This window comes from Monodelphis domestica, chromosome 3 (genome assembly GCF_027887165.1).
Source record: "Monodelphis domestica isolate mMonDom1 chromosome 3, mMonDom1.pri, whole genome shotgun sequence".
NCBI classification, from domain to species: Eukaryota; Metazoa; Chordata; class Mammalia; order Didelphimorphia; family Didelphidae; genus Monodelphis; species Monodelphis domestica.
This window is the reverse complement of record NC_077229.1, coordinates 25,431,205-25,451,383: the sequence shown is the minus strand read 5'-3', so window position 1 is coordinate 25,451,383 and position 20,179 is coordinate 25,431,205.

Below are 20,179 nucleotides of genomic sequence, written 5' to 3'. Positions count from 1 at the left end.
CATCCCCTGTTTGAAGAGCCCTACAGCTTTGATATTCCATATTCTTGAAAGGCCTTCCAGCTTTAACCTTTCTTGGTTCTAAAATGATCTACTGCTGCCCAGGCACCTCCCCATGCCCCATCCTCTTGCCCTCTACATGGCTTTACAAAGCAGGAAGGAGGCCTGAACCTTTTCCTGGGGGTTGTCTCTGTGGTTAGGCTCCCTGCAGAGTTGGGGGTGGGGTGGGGTGGTGGAGCATCTTGAAGCTGGAGATGGTGAGGAGTGGAGAGATGAAGGCTGTGCCTTTGTTCTCTGAATTGGAATTTGGTAGCTCATGAGGTTTGGGAGAGGATTTAATCCTGCTCTCTTGGACCTTCCAGAGTAAATCTCTCTTAGCCTCAGTTTTCTTACCTGGGCTGAACTAGATTACCTGTGCTAGATACTATGGTAAGCACAGGGGGATGCAAAGAAAGACCAAAATGACTGCTATCCTCAAGAAGTTCATGGCAGAATGGTGGAGAGAATGAATGAGCCACTCTGTGCAAACAAGAAATACACGGGGTGTATTGGGGGTAATCTCAGAGTTTGGAAAACAACTAGCATTAAAGGGGACCAGGAATGGGAATCAGCCAGTCAGACTACTCAGGTAACTAACATTTTAAAATTAATTTTCTTTATTTTATTCCGGTAACAAACCTACCTGTAGGTTTTCCAAGGTGACGTGATTCATGTTGTCTCCCTCCCCTCTTCCTTCTCCTCTCTTGTAAATAACATTAAAAAACCCTTACTTTATGTCCTAATAACAACCCTAAGAAAGAAGGAAAGGGCTAGGAAAGTGAGGTTAAGTGACTTGTCCAGGGTCACACAGCTAGGGAATATATGAATCCAGATTTGAACCCAGATCCTCCTTCCTGTGCCTCCCAACTGCCCCTTAACTAGTATTTGTTTCGGGCCTGATTTGTGTTTAGGGCCAGACACTGTGCTGAGTGTTGACAGGTCTTGGCAACTGTATGGATGTGGGGGGATGAGAGATAGTGAAGGATCCAGGATGATTCCTGGGTTGGAAATCTAGGTGCCTGGGAAGACACCTTTGATGGTAACAGTGAATGTAGAAAGAGGGGAAGTTTGGGGGAGAAAGATCATGAGTTCAGTTGGGACATGTTCTATTTAAGATGTCTCCAAGATGGCCAGAGAACCAAGTTTGAGCCATTCAATAGGCATTTGGAGATCAGGAGAGAGTTGAAGGCTGGGGGAATAGATGTGAGAATCGTCTACATAAATGTGATAGTGGAACCCAGGGTCACAGATGACTTCACTCCCAGCTGGAGTCGCCCTTCAAAGCCTTTGGAGGATGTTTGCATATGATGAGGAGGAGAGGACAGGAGAGGCTGGAGCAGATGGAGAAGGACCTAGAACCATCAAGGTCCAGAACCATCAAGACACAGTGATGGAAAGAGGCAGTCGTACCTGCCGATCAGCTAGCTGGAGGGAGTTGGTAATCTCAGTGGAGGTAGCTCAATGGGATGATATCAGTTTGCCATGGTGGTGCCATGGGCAAATCACTTAACAGTTTCCCAATCCAAAAAATGATGAGATTGGAATAGATGGTGACATGCTTTATTCTTAAATTCCATTCCAAGGGAGATGGAGTAGGGTTGTAGTCAGTCAGGAAGGCTTGTTTTTGGCAAGTCTTTTAATCTCTCTATCCCCAAAGTACTTAAAATAGTACTTAAAAAGTACAAAAATGGTTGAACTCCATTTTCCATCCCCAGCAAAAACCCAAGGTGCCTCCTAGCTCTGCTAGTCTGTGTTCTCAGGTCTTTCCAAGGACTGATGTTCCATGCCGTGAGGTTTCTCACAATTCCACCCTTTAGAGCTGTGATGAGGTCCCTTCTGGCCTCCGGTTCTAAGATTCCTTCCAGCTCCGACATCCTTTGATCTCTCATGGCGACCTCCAGAAAGGTTTGCCTCCCAGGGGGTATTTATCCCAACCTGGGGGGACAGTATGTGCCAGCTTTGTGGGTGGCGAGTGGGGAGGGCATCTTGCTGTGACCTCTGCAGGGTCCAGAGCTCAGGCTGGCTGGCTGGAGATCCGAACCTCCATCATTTACCTTAGGGGACCATTGGAGACAACAATTGTTAGGCAGGCAGTGGGGGCAGGCTGGTAATGGGGCCCAGGAGAGCTTTTGCCAGCCAGTGTTTAAGGCACAGTGTCTTGTTTAGAGCTAAGAATGCTCCACGCAATTGGGATGACATTGCGGATGTGGATGCTGCTCTTGTCTTTCTGCACCAGCAGCTAGCGTCTGGCATCCTCTTTGCCAGCAGGGGGGTAGCCACAGCCAGTGGGCACAGCTCAGCAATCTCAGGGTCTGGACTCTGATTTGCTGGGTGACTTGGAGCACGTTGCCACCCTTCTCTGGGCTAATGCACTAAGGAATCAGGATTTCAAAGCATTCTGGGGGAAAAGTCATGGTGCTCTCTAATGATGGGGAAAGAGCAACTCAGTAGGATTGACTGCTATGCCTTTGTCTTTTCCTCTCCCCCAGCCCCATGATAGCTCTAATATGAGATAAAACTTAAAATCTACCAAGCACTTATTATTTAAGCAATTATTAGGAACTAAACATTTAGAAATTAAATATAATAATGAATTAATTTATAAAATATAATTTATTAAGGTAAATAATATATAAATGTTTTATTTATATTAAATTAGATTAAATATAAAATATATATAAATAATAAATATATAAGATAATAAATATATAAATAAAGATAAATTTATTATTGAAATAATAAACAGCTAACATTTAAGTAACATTTTCAGGTTTGCAAAGACTTTTCTACTTGCACTATCTCATCTGAACCTCAAAAACATCCTGGGAGGTGACTGTTGTTATTAGGCCTATTTTACAGATGAGAAAACTGAAGCTGAGAGGAGTTTATGGGACATGACCAGGGTCACACAGCTAGTAAGGGACAGCAGTAAGATTTAATCTCAGATCTCCCTGACACCAGGCTCAGGGTTGTTGTTTGATTAATCATTTCAGCCATTGTCCAACTGTCAGTGACCCCATTTGGGGTTTTCTGGGCAGAGATCCAGTAGTGGTTTCTTATTTCTTTCTCCAGCTCATTTTACAGATAAGGAAACTGAGGCCAATAGTTAAGTAACTTGCTCAGCGTCCCATAGCTAGGAAGTGTCTGAGGCCATGTTGGAACTTGGGAAGATGAATTCCTGACTCTAATAGGCCCAGTATTCTATCCACAGAGCCAAGTTCTGTGCTTTACTGCTATTAGTAAATTTTTTTTAAAATAGTAGATGAGATGGGGCAGCTAGGTGGCTCAGTGGAATAAGAGCCAGACCTGGAGGTTGGAGGTCCTGAGCTCAAATCTACTTCAGACACTTCCCAGCTGTGTGACCCTGGGCAAGTCACTTGACCCCCATTGCCTAGCCCTTATTGCTTTTTCTGCCTTGGAACCAATGTACAGTATTGATTTTAAGATGGAAGGTGAGGGTTTTAAGAAAAAAAAAAGTAAATGAGATTGAATCTTGGAGAGGAGAATGATTATCCAATGGTTACACAGTAGCAAGTGTGTGAGATTTGAACCCAGGCTTGTCCTGACTCCAGGTTTAGGTCTTTCTCCCCATGGCCATATAATATCTCACAATGTCAATTATTATTTAGCCCTTCAGGGATTTGTGATTTGATCACGGAGGCATCTCTGACCATGAAAGATGGTGACTGTCCCTCCAAACCTTAGGAATATGTTTTCAGAAATCCCTGGAGCTGAGAAAAAACAACAACAAACCACTCTCTGTTGTAAAAAATCCATCAGTCCTTTACTCAAAATTCTTCTAAGATTTCCTTTTACCTCTAGGAAGAAATAAAAAATCCTCAAGTCAGCATTTAAAATCCTCCACAATTTGACTCCGTTTGACTTTCCTTTATGCATTCTCTCTTCCAGTGAAGCTAGCTTAGCTATCTGCCCCCTATGTGTGACATGCCATCTCCCACCTCCATGCCTTTGCATATGTACTCCTCCATATCTGACATATACTCCCTTCTCACCTCTTCCTAATAGAATTCTCAGCTTCTCTCAAAGTTCCAATTTGGTGTCACTTCCAACATGAGATCTTTCCTGACTTTTTGACTCTTAATTACTAGCCTTCTCTCTGCCTTTGAAATTAGTTTGTGTAGACATTGTATCTGTTATGTAACATTCTCCTCCACAGAATTAAGAATAAGTTCACTGAAGTCAGAGTCAGTTTCTTTTCTTTGTTCCCCTGATCCTAGTACATAGTGATACTTAATCTATGCTTGGATGACTGAGTTGATCAAACTTAATTAGCTAGATTGGTCCTCAGGTGATAAACAGGATCTGCCATTGATTATAGGATCATAAATTTATTTTTTTATTTTGGGAAGATATTTTATTTTAGCAATTATATGAAATAATTTCCCACATACATTTTCTGAAGTTATATGATTCAAATTGTCTCCCTTCCTCCTTTTGCTCCCCTCCCCCTTCCTGGGTCTGGTAGCACTTTGATCTGATTTATATATGTATTTTCCTGCAAAACATATTTCCACAAGGTTCATTTTTTTGTAAGAGAATACTCATATAAAGCCAAACCCTCCAAATAAAACCCCAAATAAACTAGTGAAAAATTGTCTGCTTTGATCTGCATTCTGACTCCAACAGTTCTTTCTTTGGAGGAGGATAGTGTTCTTTGTATGTATATATTGTGTGTATTATATGTATATATGTAAAATTTATGTAAACAGATCACATGTTTAATTTTATCTATTGATACATGTATTTTGCATAAGTGAGTTTGATGTTTTGATTTAATTTTCTTTGTAGAATTTAAGCAATATTGTGTTTAGTATAATTTTCAAATTTTTTTCTCTAAGTTTGCTGTTAATGCATTATAATAGTAGTATGAGTTTCTGTATTAGTTGATAAGAGTAGTATTTATGAGTTTAATGTTTTTGCATGAAAGTTGTGTTTATCTTTTGATTTTGATGTTATTTGCTTGTTGTACTTTTGCATATGTTTGATCTGTATTTGGAAATTTGTAATTGTTCATTGTTTAATCCCCCTTTTCCTTTCCTTGGTAAAATCCCTAGAATAGGATAGTTTTAGATAGATTAAGATAGTTGAATATAGATTGTTTGTTATTCTGGGTAGATATTTTAGTTTAAGTAATATGCAAGTAAGTTAGTAGTGCAGAAATGCCCAAAGTGTTTTCAACATGATTTAGGCTTTGTGCAAAGGGGGGACTGTAGTGAGGGAAGTTACAAAAGTGCGAAGAAACTGCAAAGAATTGATTGACAACCCTCAAGCCTCAGAATTCTCCAAGAGCTGGCTGGGTCAGAATTCTAAGCTGTTGAAGGGACAGGTTTCCAACTGTTTGTCTGGAGCAGAAGGTCAAGTCTGAAGGGTGTGGATCTGGACTCTCCTGCACAACCTCATCTTGTAAGCTGCCTGCCTTAGAATAAGATCAAAAGGATTGATAAGGAGATCCCCATACATTCTGGTGGGCAGAGTGATTTTGGAGGAGTCTTTCTTTCTCTTTCCTGGAACATTTGAGGACTCAACAGCTGGATTCCTGCTACCTAACACACCAAAGACTCTGTGTATGAGATTCGGGGTTCCCTATTGGACTTATCCTTAGAAATATTTAGTTGAGTTAGTCAGGTTAAGCTTAGGAAATTAACAATAGTGGGTTAAATATTTTGGGGCAAATAGTCAGAGACAAACCATTTCCCATTTCCTTCCCCATCATCCCTTTCTTTGTTAATAAACTCATTTATTTAAGTGTGGTTTTCCCCTTTGTATAAACCTTTCCCTCTTCCTAAATTCCCTATAACATGTAAGGGGGAAAATGTGTTAATTATATAAAAAGGTTGGACTGGATATATTTAAAAATAGGGTTGCCAGGAATTTATATTAATTTCAAAGAGATTTATTTACAAAATATAGAAAGAGTGAAGTAAAAAAATCAGAGAGAGGTTAGGGTAAGATATCTAGCTTAAGCACTAAGTAATTTACTCCCAGCCCCTGGCTCAACCCAGGCAGGGAGAGTTAGTCCTTAGGCCTCAGCAAAGCCAAGGACCTGGGGAAGTCTCTCTCAAGAGGTAAGTCTCTCCTGAGGCTATTTTTTTTTTTTTTTAGAAAATCCAGCAGTTAAGAGTCAGCTTTTCACTCACCATGTGTCAGTCCAAAAGAAGAGATTTATGGACAGTCTCACCTGGAACAGCAGATTCTTCTCTAGTCTCAGCTCCAAAAAGTGAAGAACTCAGAACTCCAAGTAAAAACTCCACTCAAGAAGTTGTAACTCCCTTTTAAAGACACTTTCTTTTAAAAACATCACTTCCTGTGCCTTCCTCTAATTTTACATTTACCAATCACAGTTGAAGCTTTGCTTTAGGACTTCCTAGGGGCAGTCAGTTTAATTCTCATTCGTCACCCACTATTGCACATATGGGTCACAGACCTCTTCCACTAAAGTGTGAATGGGGCGTTTACAACTTCGGTGATTAAATCTAAAAATGGGCAGATCTCCCTACTCAACTTTTAAGGAGGGTGTTTACACTTTTGGTGATTAAATCAAAAAATGGGCAGGGGTTACAATTTAATCTTTACAATTAGGGAAGAGTTAAATTTAATCTTTACAATTGTTCTTAATCATTGTATTGCTGAGAGTAGATAAATCTTTCCCAGCTGATCATTCCACAATATTGTACCATGTACAATGTTTTAGAGCTAGAAGGGACCTTAAAGCCAACTAATCTACCCCCATCACTTTACAGATAAAGAAATGGAGTTTTTAGAAATTAAGAGATTTGTCTAAGGTCACACAGCTAGTAAATGACAGAAGCAGGGATTTGAACTTATGTGCTCTGACTTCAAAATCCAATGCTTTATCCTTTGACCTGTACTGCCCCTTGGGACTCATTCTAGGTTGGTAAGATCTATCAAGGCTTGTGATCTACTGGATTAACCTTTGAGAAGCTGTCTTCAACCCCACATCAGGAATATCATTTGTAGGAAGGGAGCTACCATCATTATCCTGTTCTCATCTTAATCACTTTTATCATTATCTCAGTCTTTTCATCTTTTTTTAATGGGACTAAACCATCTGACATTTATTATTATTATTACTAATAAATTTTCTTTCTATTCCGTCCTTATTTCTAAACACAGACTTAACATTAATGTCCTTGGGAGGGATCCAGTTCATTGTATTTGTTTAACCAAAACATGTTTGGTTACCCCAGAGGTATTTTCTGAAGTAGTCCTTTTCTGGTCCCCCCATCTTCTTTATCTCAGATAACCTCCAATTTACTCTGTGTATATCATGGATATATCTAATTACTTATATGTATCCCCATTAGAATGTAAGTTACTTGAAGTCAGTGTATGGGGTGCTCAGGAAGGGGTAATATCTCTGGTACAGAGGGCTTGTCATGCCGTCTTAGGGCAGCTCTCCAGCCTCTGACCCTCACCTGACACCCAGCTCTCACTTGTGGCTCCCAGTAGCTGCTAGCATGCGGCAGTGGCCACACCCCGGGCAACGGCTTCGACAGGCCGGCTAAACCTTGTGAGGGTAGCCATCGGGTCGTGGTGGACCCCTGGTGAACCAGGGCTTTGCTCACCCAGCATGTGAAGACTGCTTCGGCTGAACAGACGGAAGAAACCAACAAGAAGTTCCAACGGCTGAGAGGGCGACGCAGCAAAGCACTGTGGAGTGCTTAGGGCGTGTTGGAGCACAAAGGACAACACGGCCATCCAATGCAGCTGAGGAAGTCTCCAGATGTAACAACCTTTCATGCCACTGGACCCAGGCTTCCAACGCCGAGAGAGTGGGACTGTTTCTGTGCACCGACTTTTCCACTTAAATCTCCTTCACGCACAAATGTCTTTGTGCACACTCATCTATACACCATAGATGAAAACGCACAAAGGCAGTCGTCATCCTCGGTTACCGAGAGACTACCACTAGACTTGAAGTCAGGGACTGTGCTATTGCTTTTCTTTTGTATTCTTGGGATTTATAAATGGCTGGTACATGGTAAGTGTTTTAAGAAATGATATTACCTGACCCACAAAGAGTCTTTCATGGAGTGGCACTTGGGGGCACCCAAAATGTAAAGGTATTTTATTGATTCCAGGGTCTTGATCACACCACTCCAGGGCAAGGAGAACCTAAGTAAATTGGCACAGGGTGTAACTTCTTCCTACAGACCTCCACCGCATAGATTTGCAAAGTACAAAAACATTCACACCCTGCATGATCATCTCTACTCAAAGAGATATGAATAAGGGATGGAAAGAAAAATGAAATGAAGGAGTTGGGGGCTGCTAGGTGTGGTTAAGACTGACACTATAAATATTATCTGAAGTGGATCCCCACCCTTTTATCTCCCATCTGTCTCTTTCTTAAAGCAATATAGATGAACATTCTGCTGAGGCCCTTCAAGGGTTGGGGCATGGCTTGTGGTTGTTTTGGTGAGTAAGACTGAAACTCTCCATCTGGGGTAAGGGAGGGAATTTGCATGCTTGGGTGCAACTGCCAGGGAGTGTGCCCTCTTCCATGCAAATGAGCTCATCCTCAGTCAACAACATGGTCCAATAGAGGTCAACGTTGTATATTCCCACAAATCAGTGCTCAGGTGGGGGCTGTGAAGAAAATATGGAGAAGGTGGATAATGATACCTGTCTGAGAAAAGGCTATAGATTCATAGAGATCATAGGATTAGAGGATTCAGAGCTAGAAGTGGTCACAGAGATCATCTATTCCAACTCCCTTTTATTACAGATGGGGAAACTGAGGTCCAGAAAGAGGTGTTGACTTGCCCAAGGTCAAATGGTTACTTTATAGACCAGTGGTTCTTAAATTGGGTATATAGACCCACAAAATACCAGTGGTTAGGTTTCAGGGAGATTATGAATATGAATGCAAGAAAAGGCATCTTTATTTTCACTAATATCTAATGGAAATTTATTATTTTCTTTAAAAAAATTCTTTTTTTTATTGTCATGCAAAACCCAGTTCCATATTGGTCACTGTTGTAAGAGCAAACTCATACATAACCAAAACCTCCAAATAAAACCAAAAATACCCTGATGTGAAAGATGACTCCAACAGTTCTTTCTCTGAAGTTGGATAGCATTTCCCATCATAAATCTTTCAGAATTGTCCCACATCATTGCATTGCTGAGAATAGCCAAGTTTTCACAGATAAACATGGTCCAACATTGCTATGACTGTGTACAGTGTTCTCCCAGTTCTGCTTATTTCTCTCTGCATCAGTTCCTGCAGATCTTTCCAGCCTTTTCTGAAATCATCCTGTTCATCATTTCTTCTAGCACAATAGTATTCCATCACCAACATGTACCACGTTTTGTTCAGCCATTCCCCAATTGATGAACAACCCCTTGCTTTCCAATTCTTTGCCACTACAAAAAGAGCAGCTATAAGTATTTTTTTTTATATGTAGATCCTTTCCCTCTTTTTTAATTATGTCTTTGGGATATAGACCCAGTAGTGGTATTACTGGATCAAAGGGTACACACAGTTTTATAGCCCATTGGGTATAGTTGTCCTCCAGAATGGTTGGATCAAATCACAACTCCACCAACAATGCATTAGTGTCTGAATTTTGCCACAATCCCTCCAACATTTACCATTTTTCTTTACTGCCATATTGGTCAATCTGATAAGTGTGAGGTGATACCTCAGAGTTTTAATTTTCATTTCTCTAATCAAAAGTGATTTAGAACATTTTTTATATCATTAGTGATGGCTTTGATTTCTTCATCTGAAAATTGCTTGTTCATATCATTTGACCATTTGTCAGATGGAGAATGACTTGTATTCTTATAAATTTGACTTAAATTCTTTATAAATTTGAGAAATAAGACCTTTAGCAGAGACATTTGTTATAATTTTTCTATTATTTTCTTTAATCATGAATGTTAAAAATCCCAACAGCATTTTTCTGAGGACTTCATTAGATAGCCAAAGGGGTCCATGACATAAAAAAATATTAAGGACTTCTGGTCTAAATCATTAAATCTAAACCTCTCATTGAACAGGGTAGGAAACAGGTTCTTGGAGGGGCAGAAGCTTGTCCAATGTCCTACAGAAAGTAAGTGGAAAAATGACACTAGAACACAGGCTTCACAGTCTGATTTTTACAGGATGAGATTAAAGAATAAAGATCTTCAGAGCTGGAATGGACTTCAGAGATTCATCCCAGCCAACCTCCTGCCTCATGCAGGGTTTTCTTCTATAACACCCTTGGGCCTGTTTCATTCCTAGGCATGAATTATATTCAACAGCCAGACATGGAGCAAAATTCCATGTTTATTTACAGAGTATCATAGCCAGGCTCAGAATTAACCAGGTGGAAAAATTTCCTATTTAGAAAGGAAATAGTCCCACGGGAAAACTGAGTCAAGAAGCTCCTACCTTTGCCCATGCCAAGGTTGTCCCTTCAATTTTCCTTTGGGACAGACATTCACCTGTAGCAGTTCATAGACTATATATAGCACAGGACTTTCCCTTTGAATGATGGATTATTGATTTAATAACACTTCGGCAGCCATACCTGAAATCAAACTCGGAATATTATAAATTTCAGGCTCAAGAGATCTTAACTGAAATTTCACTAATCACAGGGGCAGCTGGGTAACTCAGTGGACTGAGAGCTAGCCCTAGAGACCGGAGGTCCTAGGTTCAAATCTGGCCTCAGACACTTCCCAGCTGTGTGACCCTGGGCAAGTCACTTGACCCCCATTGCCTACCCTTACCACTCTTCTGCCTTGGAGCCAATACACAGTATTGACTCCAAGATGGAAGGTAAGGGTTTAAAAAAAAATTTCACTAATCACATTTCAAGGATAGAATATTATAATAATGGTTAACAATAAACATATATAAAAGATATTTTATTTTTATGTATTTATGTATAAATTCTATATAATATAAATTTATATAAAATATAATATAGTCATGTTATAGAAATAATATACAATGTAAATTTATAGTTATGTTACATAAATATGTTTAATATAAATGCATTTTATATATTTATATATTATAAATAAATGTATAAATTAAGAACAATTCTTATTCTAAACACATAAAGTAAAAACCTGACAGTTGACTCAAAACCTCAGAATAATACTGGCTACCATAAATCTCCAGACTAATAGATATCCATATTACCTATTAACCTCTAAGGCAAAATAAAATCTCTGAATCTAGTCTATTGCTACTAAATTAGTTCAAAGATATTGAATAGTTACGTAAATAATATACAATTTCTTTATGATGTACTATTTTATAATTTTCACAAGTGATAAACAAATAATCTATCAGATAAAGCTTATTCTTTATTATAAGAGAACCTAGTAAGTTTCTCCCTTCTGCCTGGGAGTAGTTCTAGCTTTTCAAACTAAGATCTTATGGCCCAAACTAAGCAGAAAACTCCAAGGAAACCACAGACAAGGATAACAAAGATGACTTTGTTACTTTTTCACCTCCCCCACCCAAAGAGTAAGTTTAATAATTCTTTGTACATTTTATATACATTTTCATACATTTTATAGGGCAGTGAGGTGGTGCAGTAGATAGAGAACTGGGTTTGGAGTCATCTTCCTGAGTTCAAATCTGACCTCAGATACTTCCTAACTGTGTGACCTTGGGCAAGTCACTTAACCCTATTTGTCTCAATTCTTCTTCTGTAAAATGAAGTGGAGAAGGAAATGGCAAACCATTCTAGTTTCTCTGCCAAGAAATCCCCAAATGGGGTCATGAAGAGTTGAATATGACTGAATAACAAATCCATTTTAAAGCAAAACATATCCAATTAAACATTTAACAGTTTATAAACATTTGAACCATATTCTTTTATAGTTAAATTCATACTCTAACAACATTTAGTTTAAAAGAAGTTATTTTTCTAATAACTTTTCTATTTTTTCTTTTTTTAAAATCCTTATCTTCTATCTTGGAATCAATACTGTGTATTGGTTCTAAGGCAGAAGAGTGGTAAGGGCTAGGCAATGGGGGTTAAGTGACTCACCCAAGGTCACGCAGCTGGGAAGTGTCTGAGGCCAGATTTGATCTAATAGCTTTTCTGATATAGAGGTTTACCAAATTTCACAATAAAAGAAAAGATTTTAGAATCACAATACTACTACTACTTATAATAATAATTAAACCATATGATATGTAATATTTTTATTTAAAGTATGAAACAAAACTCATTACCAGTTAGACAACGGCAGTTCAGTTGAGTGTATTTCTAATTTATCTTCCATAGAAAATCATTCATCTTATTGCTTTTGGGATCGTATACTAATAAACACAACTAAAACCCAGAATATAGTATTCCAGTATGTAGTAATTATATTCAGAAAAAGGAATAATAATAATAATAATAACAGCAACAGCAATGGCAAAAGCTAACATTGATACAGTGCTTACCACATGCCATGCATATGTTAGCCATTTCACAATTTTGTGATTCCCACAATACACCTGGGAGGTAGGTACTATTATTCTTGTTCTTGTTATTATTATTATTATTATTATTATATTATAATTCCCGTTACAACTGAAGGTCATTCAACATCTTCTGAGGATGGACAATACCTTCTTGGCTGGCCCTGTCATACCATATATTCCATATCACATCCCTTTGCCCCATGTTCTGGGGCTGTGGCAAAGTTCTGTTTGCCTAGAGAAGAGACCACTCAGATAGTTTGCCTGGAGCCAACTCTAAAGTGTAATAAGTCCTTAGAGGAAGCTGATGATGAAGGAGATACAATATTGGGTCTGGAATCAGCAAGATCGGAGTTCAAATTCAGCTTCAGACATTGATTACTTAATTGCCTTCTGCCTTAGTTTCCTCAACTGTAAAATGGGAATAATTATAGCACCTATCTTACGGGTGTTGTGAGGATCACAAATGAGTACTTAGCACAGTAGCTGGCATGTAACAGACCCTATATAAGTGTTCCTCTCTCTTCCCTCTGGGTCAACATTTCATGGAGTTCTACTCCCAGTGGCAGGATGATGCCTCTGGAAGGAAGCCTACACTAAGAATTCCTCCACTGTGTACTATAGAGCTCTAGAACATGGTACTCATCCAGAGAATCAAGAATACAGTCCTGAGAAAAAGATCTTTCCTTCCCTTTTACTTCTGCCCCTTCCACCAGTATTTCATCAGAATCTAGAGCATCACAGGTCTTCTAGTCTAGCCTCCTCATTTTTGTTTAGTTGTTTTTCAGTTGTGTCCATCTCTTCGTGATCCCTTTTGGAGGTTTCTTGGCAAAGATACTAGAATGGTTTTCCATTTCCTTCTCCATCTCATTTTACAGATGAAGAAACTGAGGCAAACAGGGTTAACTGATTTGCTCAAGGCCACACAGCTAAGTGGCAGAGCTACATATTGAATCCAGGTCTTCTGAGTCCAAATCCAAAGTTCACCATTGGATACCACCTGTCCAAAGATATCTGACTTCTATATTTTATTAGCGTAAGGTATCTAGAGCTATCAGGTGCTCCAGAACTTCAACCTAAGTTCTGGGTACATGGTAGGGGGTGGAATTATTAACAGAAATGAAAGAAGAATGACAAAATCTAGAAATATATGAACTGGAATCATAGAAAAGTAGACTGTAAGTTGTAAGGGATTTTAGAAGCAATGGAGTACAATCCCCTTGTTTTACAAATTAGGAAACTGAGGCTCATAGAGATGAAGTGATTTGCCTAGGGTGATACAAGAAGAAAATAATAAATTGCAGACTTGAACCCAGATCACTTCCTTCTAAATCCAACCCTCTACCACACATGTAGTTGCCAAGGAAGGGGTCTTAGAGATCTTCTCGTCCAACTCCTTTACTTTCCAGTTGGTTCATTTTCAAGGGCACAAGGATGCTTGGAGGTGGGTTAATGTGCCTTAGTTTTTAAAAAAAAGGGATGAGGAAAAATTCAGAATCTGCAGACTAGCAAAATATGAATTTAATCAGCAATTGTGAGCATTTAGAAAGAGATGATCACTAGGAGGCAGAATGGATTTAATAATAGTAATAATAATAGCGAAGCATGTGAATTGCTTTATAAACCCTAAAGTCCTTGATAAATGTGAGCAATTATCTCTTGCTCAGGAAAACATAAAGGTCATCTCAGAGCACTCTCATATCTTTTGTTGACAGGGTTAATAATCTAGTGGGTTAGATGAATGTCATTATTTACCCCTGACATTTTACCTTTCTCATATACATTTTTCACCTGTTCTCTATTTGGGTGATTGCTCCATTATGGTAATTGTGTTTTGCTCTTTTTTTTTCTTGAAATAAGTAACTTTGAATGGAAACACTGAAAAAATGCAGTGCAACATATTTTGTTGTTAGGATATAATTGCATTAATAATTAATTAAAGGAGGGACCATGGTAGAATGGAAAAAACCACTGATTTAAGACTCAGATTTGCTTGGTTACTAGTGTGACTTCAGAAAGTCACTGACCCTCTCTAGTTCCCCAGAAATATTGAATTTCAGAAATGGATGGAATGGAGAAGCTGGGTGGTTCAGTAGATTGAGAGCCAGACCTAGAGATGTGAGGTCTTGGGTTCAAATATTGATTCAGATACTTCCAAGCCGTGTGACCCTAGGCAAGTCATTGAATCGCCAATGCCTAGCCCTTACTGCTCTTTTGCCTTGGAACCAATGCACAGTATTAATTCTATGACAGAAGGTGAAGGTTTTAAAAAAAGTGGAGAGGACTCAGAGGTTGACTTTTCAACCCATTGTTGTATAAGAATAATCTCAGTCTGGAGACTTCCAATTAAGAAGAAACCATTATCTCATAAGTATTGCGCCTCACCTTTTCAGAGCTCTAAATAGGAATTTCCCCCTGACATCTAACTTCTATACATTACCTTTTTGCAATCCCAATCTATTGAGTTTGGTCCTGTCTTCCGGGGACAAAGAGAATATATTTATTATGTCTTACATGGTGCATGGGGATGACTAGGTGGTGCCAGTGGATCAAGAACTAGGTTTAGAATCAGGAAGACTCATCTTCATGAGTTCAAATCCAAAGTCAGACACTTACTAACTGATCCTGGGCAAGTCACTTGACCTTGTTTGCCTCAGTTTCCTCATCTATAAAATGAGCTGGAGAAGGAAATAGTAAACCACTCTAGTATCTTTCCCAAGAAAATCCCAAATGGGAAAATGGAGAGGCTGAAAAATGACTAAAAAGAAATTCCATAAGAAGCTCAGAGGCTAGAGTTCTGGAACTGGAGTCAAAAGACTTGAGTTCAAATCCAACCACAGACCCTTACTAGCTGTGTGACCCTGGGCAAGTTACTTTACCCTTATTTGCCTCAGTTTCCTCAACTATAAAATGGTGATGATGATAGTATCTACTTCCCATGGTTGTTGTGAAGATCAAATAAGATATTCTTTGTAAAGCTTTTTAACACAATGCCTGGCACATAGTAACCACTCAATAAATATTTCCTTCCTTCCTTCCTTCCTTCCTTCCTTCCTTCCTTCCTTCCTTCCTTCCTTCCTTCCTTCCTTCCTTCCTTCCTTCCTTCCTTCCTTCCTTCCTTCCTTCCTTCCTTCCTTCCTTCCTTCCTTCCTTCCTTCCTTCCTTCCTTCCTTCCTTCCTCCCTTCCTCCCTTCCTCCCTTCCTCCCTCCCTCCCTCCCTCCCTCCCTCCCTCCCTCCCTCCCTTCCTTCCTTCCTTCCTTCCTTCCTTCCTTCCTTCCTTCCTTCCTTCCTTCCTTCCTTCCTTCCTTCCTTCCTTCCTTCCTTCCTTCCTTCCTTCCTTCCTTCCTTCCTTCCTTCCTTCCTTCCAAAAAAAACAACACAAAAAACTCTTAGCTTCTTAATATAAAATTCTACAGAAGAGAGTCAAGGGCTAGACAATTGGGGTTAGATGACTTGCCCAAGGTCACAAAGCTAAAAAGTATCTGAGGCTAGGTTTGAACCCATTCTGATCCCAGTTCTGGCACTCTATCCACTGTGCTACCTAGGTGCTTCTCTTTTATTTCTAAGGCAGACTATTTATTCCCTGGTAACATTTTCATAATTTCCATTCATCTTCATCTCTTCTTTGAAGGAGAAAATCCAAACCAGATTGGAAGCTTCAAAGAGGCACATTTAGGTTGGATGTAAGTGAAAAAACAAACACACCTCCCAATGGCTAGGGTTACCAATAAACGTAATGGAATATCAGAGGAGATGGTGGGTTCTTCTTTATTATAGGTGGTGAAGTGGTGTTTTATTAATCATCTGGTAGGGGCAGAATAATAGAAATTTCTTTTGGACAGAGAATGGATTAGGAAGCTTCTGAGGTCTCTTCTCACTATAAAACTGTAATTTCTACCTTTTTAAGAGATTAAATTAACATTAATGAAAATTAAGAAATTATTTAATATCCTGCTTTGGATGGACACTGTGGGTAGCTAGATTGAGTTCCCATCACTATTCTATCATGTCTCTTTATCAGGGTGGTCATTTGTTTCTCTGAAATCCTTATCTGCTTACTCTTTTAGTTCAGATAGTTTAAAGTATAGTGTGAAGACAATATCAGCTCTTTCTGACTCCACCAATCTTGACCTAAATACACTTTACTGTGTTTCTCCCTCTTGACTCTTGGCTTACTTCGTATAAAGTAATATAATATATTCCTATGTGTATTGATGGGCAGGTACATAGTTAAGAGTATGGAACTGCTGGACTTGGAATAAGGAAGACTCATCTTTGTGAGTTCAAATCTGGCCACAGATATGTAATGTGTTGGTGTGCTTAGTTTTCTAATTTTTGTCACCTTTGCCAGTTTTCACAGAGTAAAGTGAAACCTCAGTGATTTTATTTTGTACATTTCTTATTAGTAGTTTATGAGCATATTTTCATGTGGCTACTTCTGGTTTTTAATTCTTTAAAAAATTGTTCATATCCTGTGACTACTGATCAATCGGGACCCATTGCCATTCTTCTTTCTACATTGTAGCTGCTCTCTTTGATGTCATTTGCAAATATGCTCAAATAGTTTTATTCTCCTCTTTCCTTTACATTTAAAGCCCCTTTTACAATTAGATTTGTAAGATACTAATCAAATATTTATGATTCCTTATTAGGTACACTCCATCCCTGGCCAGGAGGCTGTCACTTTGTGTCTCAAGCTGTGGTCCAGATATTAAAATCCAAATTTCAGATGCAATTTTCTTAACCAGATGCTCACTTCTCAAATCTGCCTTTCTTTTCTGAAGCCCTTACCTTTAGTTATCTGTGCAGTGAGAAAACACCATATATGCCCCATAAGTCTTCAGTTGATGCCCTAGAGTTTGTGGTACTTTTTTCCTTCTTTAGGACTTCCGGTCAAGATGGCGGCTTAGAAGCTGCTAAAGTTCAGATATTGGAGACCCTTCCTTACCGATCGCAAACTGAGTACTCATAGGACACCGAAATTCAAGCTGAACAATAGGACAGACCCGGGGCACCCTCCTCCTGGACCTGGACCAAAAGGTACGGCCCCCCCAAAAGCCAAAACCCTAGATAACTCGGATCTAAGGGGCAGGCAGAAGGAAGGTCCCAGGACCCATCCCCCCCCAACCCAGAGTGCTGAGCCCACGGCAGCAATGGGAACTTCAGGGCCGGCAAAAGGGCCCCAAAGGCTGACTATTTTGAAGGACTCATCTTGAAAGCAACCTGAGCCAGTCTCCGGGATGCCCAACACAGATGGCAGGGAAACATAGAGAGAAGGGGGAAGCCTGTAGCCCCCTGGCTGGGTCCTTCCAACTGAGTCTCAAGAGAGGTCCCAGCTTTAGGGCACCAGCTGAACCCAATCCCATCAGGAGCCCTCAGAGCTACTGAAAGGAGAGAAACCTTAGGGTCAGCAAAGGGGTTGCTCTAAAGAGCTTACCTTGAAAGTAACCTGGGCCAGTCTCTGGGCATTCAACACAGATTGTGGAGGAGGAGGTTGTTTTTTTTCTTTTTTTTGGCTCGGGGATTATTTGGCCCACAGGAGCTGAACCTAATCCCATCAGGAGCCCTCAGAGCTTCTGAAAGAACAGAAACAGGGCTGGCAAAGGGCTTACCTTGAAAGCAACCTGGGCTAGTCTCCGGGCATTCAACACAGATTGTGGAGGAGGAGGTTTTTTGCTTTAGGGCTCATTCAGTCCAAACCAGCTAAACATAATCCCATCAGGAGCCCTCAGAGCCCAGGGAGGCTACTACCCCTCCCCCCTTAGAAAGCAGAGTCTTCTGAAAGAACCAGCTGAATCTAATCCCATCAAAAGCCTCCAGAACACAGGGAAGCCCAGACTCCCCACCCATCCTCATTGACTGCTGGACCTTAAGCCAATCAAAAGCCTCCAGAGGACAGGGAAGCCCAAACCCCCAACAACCCTCCCCCAGAGACTACACCAAGAGATCTTCTGTTAAAGCTCCAAGAGGGGAGACTGATAGAAGTCCCCAAAAAACAAAGAAAATGAGAGGAACAAGAGCACAGACAAATACGGGGAGTAAAGAAGGGGTGAATTTGAGCAAACAACAGAAAAAGAAGAAAGAAACTACAATAGACAGCTACTACTCAGCAAATGGAACAGAGGGGGAGAGATCAGCAAACGATAAACCAGAAATCCCAGCGAATTGGATACAGACTGTGGAAGAACTCAAAACACAACTAAGAGAGGCTGACGACAATTGGGGAAAGAACTTAAAAATTAAGATAAGTCATCTGGAAACAGAGGAACTTGAACTAAAACAAGAAAATGGTGTCTTGAAAGCCAAAATCAACCAGCTGGAAAATGAGGCAAAGGAGATGAAAGATGAGGCAAAGAAGATGAAAAATGAGGTAAAGAGGATGAAAGACGATCTTCAAAGAAAATCAGACCAGAAGGAAAAAGACGACCAAAAAGCCAGAGATGAAATCCAATCTTTAAGAACCAGAATACAACAATTAGAATCAAGTGACCTCACAAAGCAGCAGGACACTATAAAACAAAACAAAAAGAATGAAAAAATTGAGGAAAATGTGAAGCATCTCATGCACAAAACAGACAATTTAGAAAATCGTTCAAGAAGAGACAATCTAAGAATAATTGGACTACCAGAAGACCACGACAAAAGAAAAAGCCTGGACATAATACTAGAGGAAATTATTCAGGAAAACTGTCCTGAGATCCTAGAACAAGAGGGGAAAGTGGAGATTGAAAGAATCCACAGATCACCTCCTGTATTTAATCCCCAACTGACAACACCAAGAAATGTTATAGCCAAATTCAAAAACAATCAGATGAAAGAAAAGATATTACAAGCTGCCAAGAAGAAGCCATTCAGATACCATGGAAACATGGTGAGGTTAACACAGGATCTGGCTGCATCCACACTGAAGGACTTAAAGGCATGGAATATGATATTCCGGAAAGCAAGGGAACTAGGTCTACAACCAAGAATAAAATACCCATCAAAACTGACTATATTCTTACAGGGGAAAGTATGGTCATTCAACACAACAGAAGAGTTCCAAGCATTCATAAATAAAAGACCAGACCTGAACAGAAAATTTGATGTCCAACCACAGAACTTAAGAGAATCATCAAAAGGTAATTAAAAAAGAGGGAAAAAACCAAACAAAACAACAACAAAAATATTATAAGAGACTCAATAAGTTAAAATGATATGTATCCCTATAAGAAAAGAGGTCATTGGTAACTCTTAAAAACCGTTGTTATCACCTGAGCATCTAGAAGAATTACACTCAGAGGGATCTGTGACAAACTGTATAGGATGAAAGGACAAGACATAAATAGGTATATAGATATATGCATACATAAATACATATACATGTGTATGTATATATATATACATGACTAGAGCTAAAAAAGAAAAGAGGTTATGACTAAAAGAAATGGGAAAAGAAACAAATGGAGGTAAATTTATATGTCACAAAGAAGCTCATAGCGGGAGGGGGGAGAACATCCATACACTGGAAGGGTAAAGAGGTTGGAGACAGGAAATACTCAACTCTTACGTACTTTGAAACTGACCCAAAGAGGGGAGAACAACCCAATCCATTGGGGAAGAGAATAGATTTGTGCCCTATAGGGGAGTAGAAGGGTAAAAAATGGACTGGTGGGGAGGGAATCAGTACAAGGGAG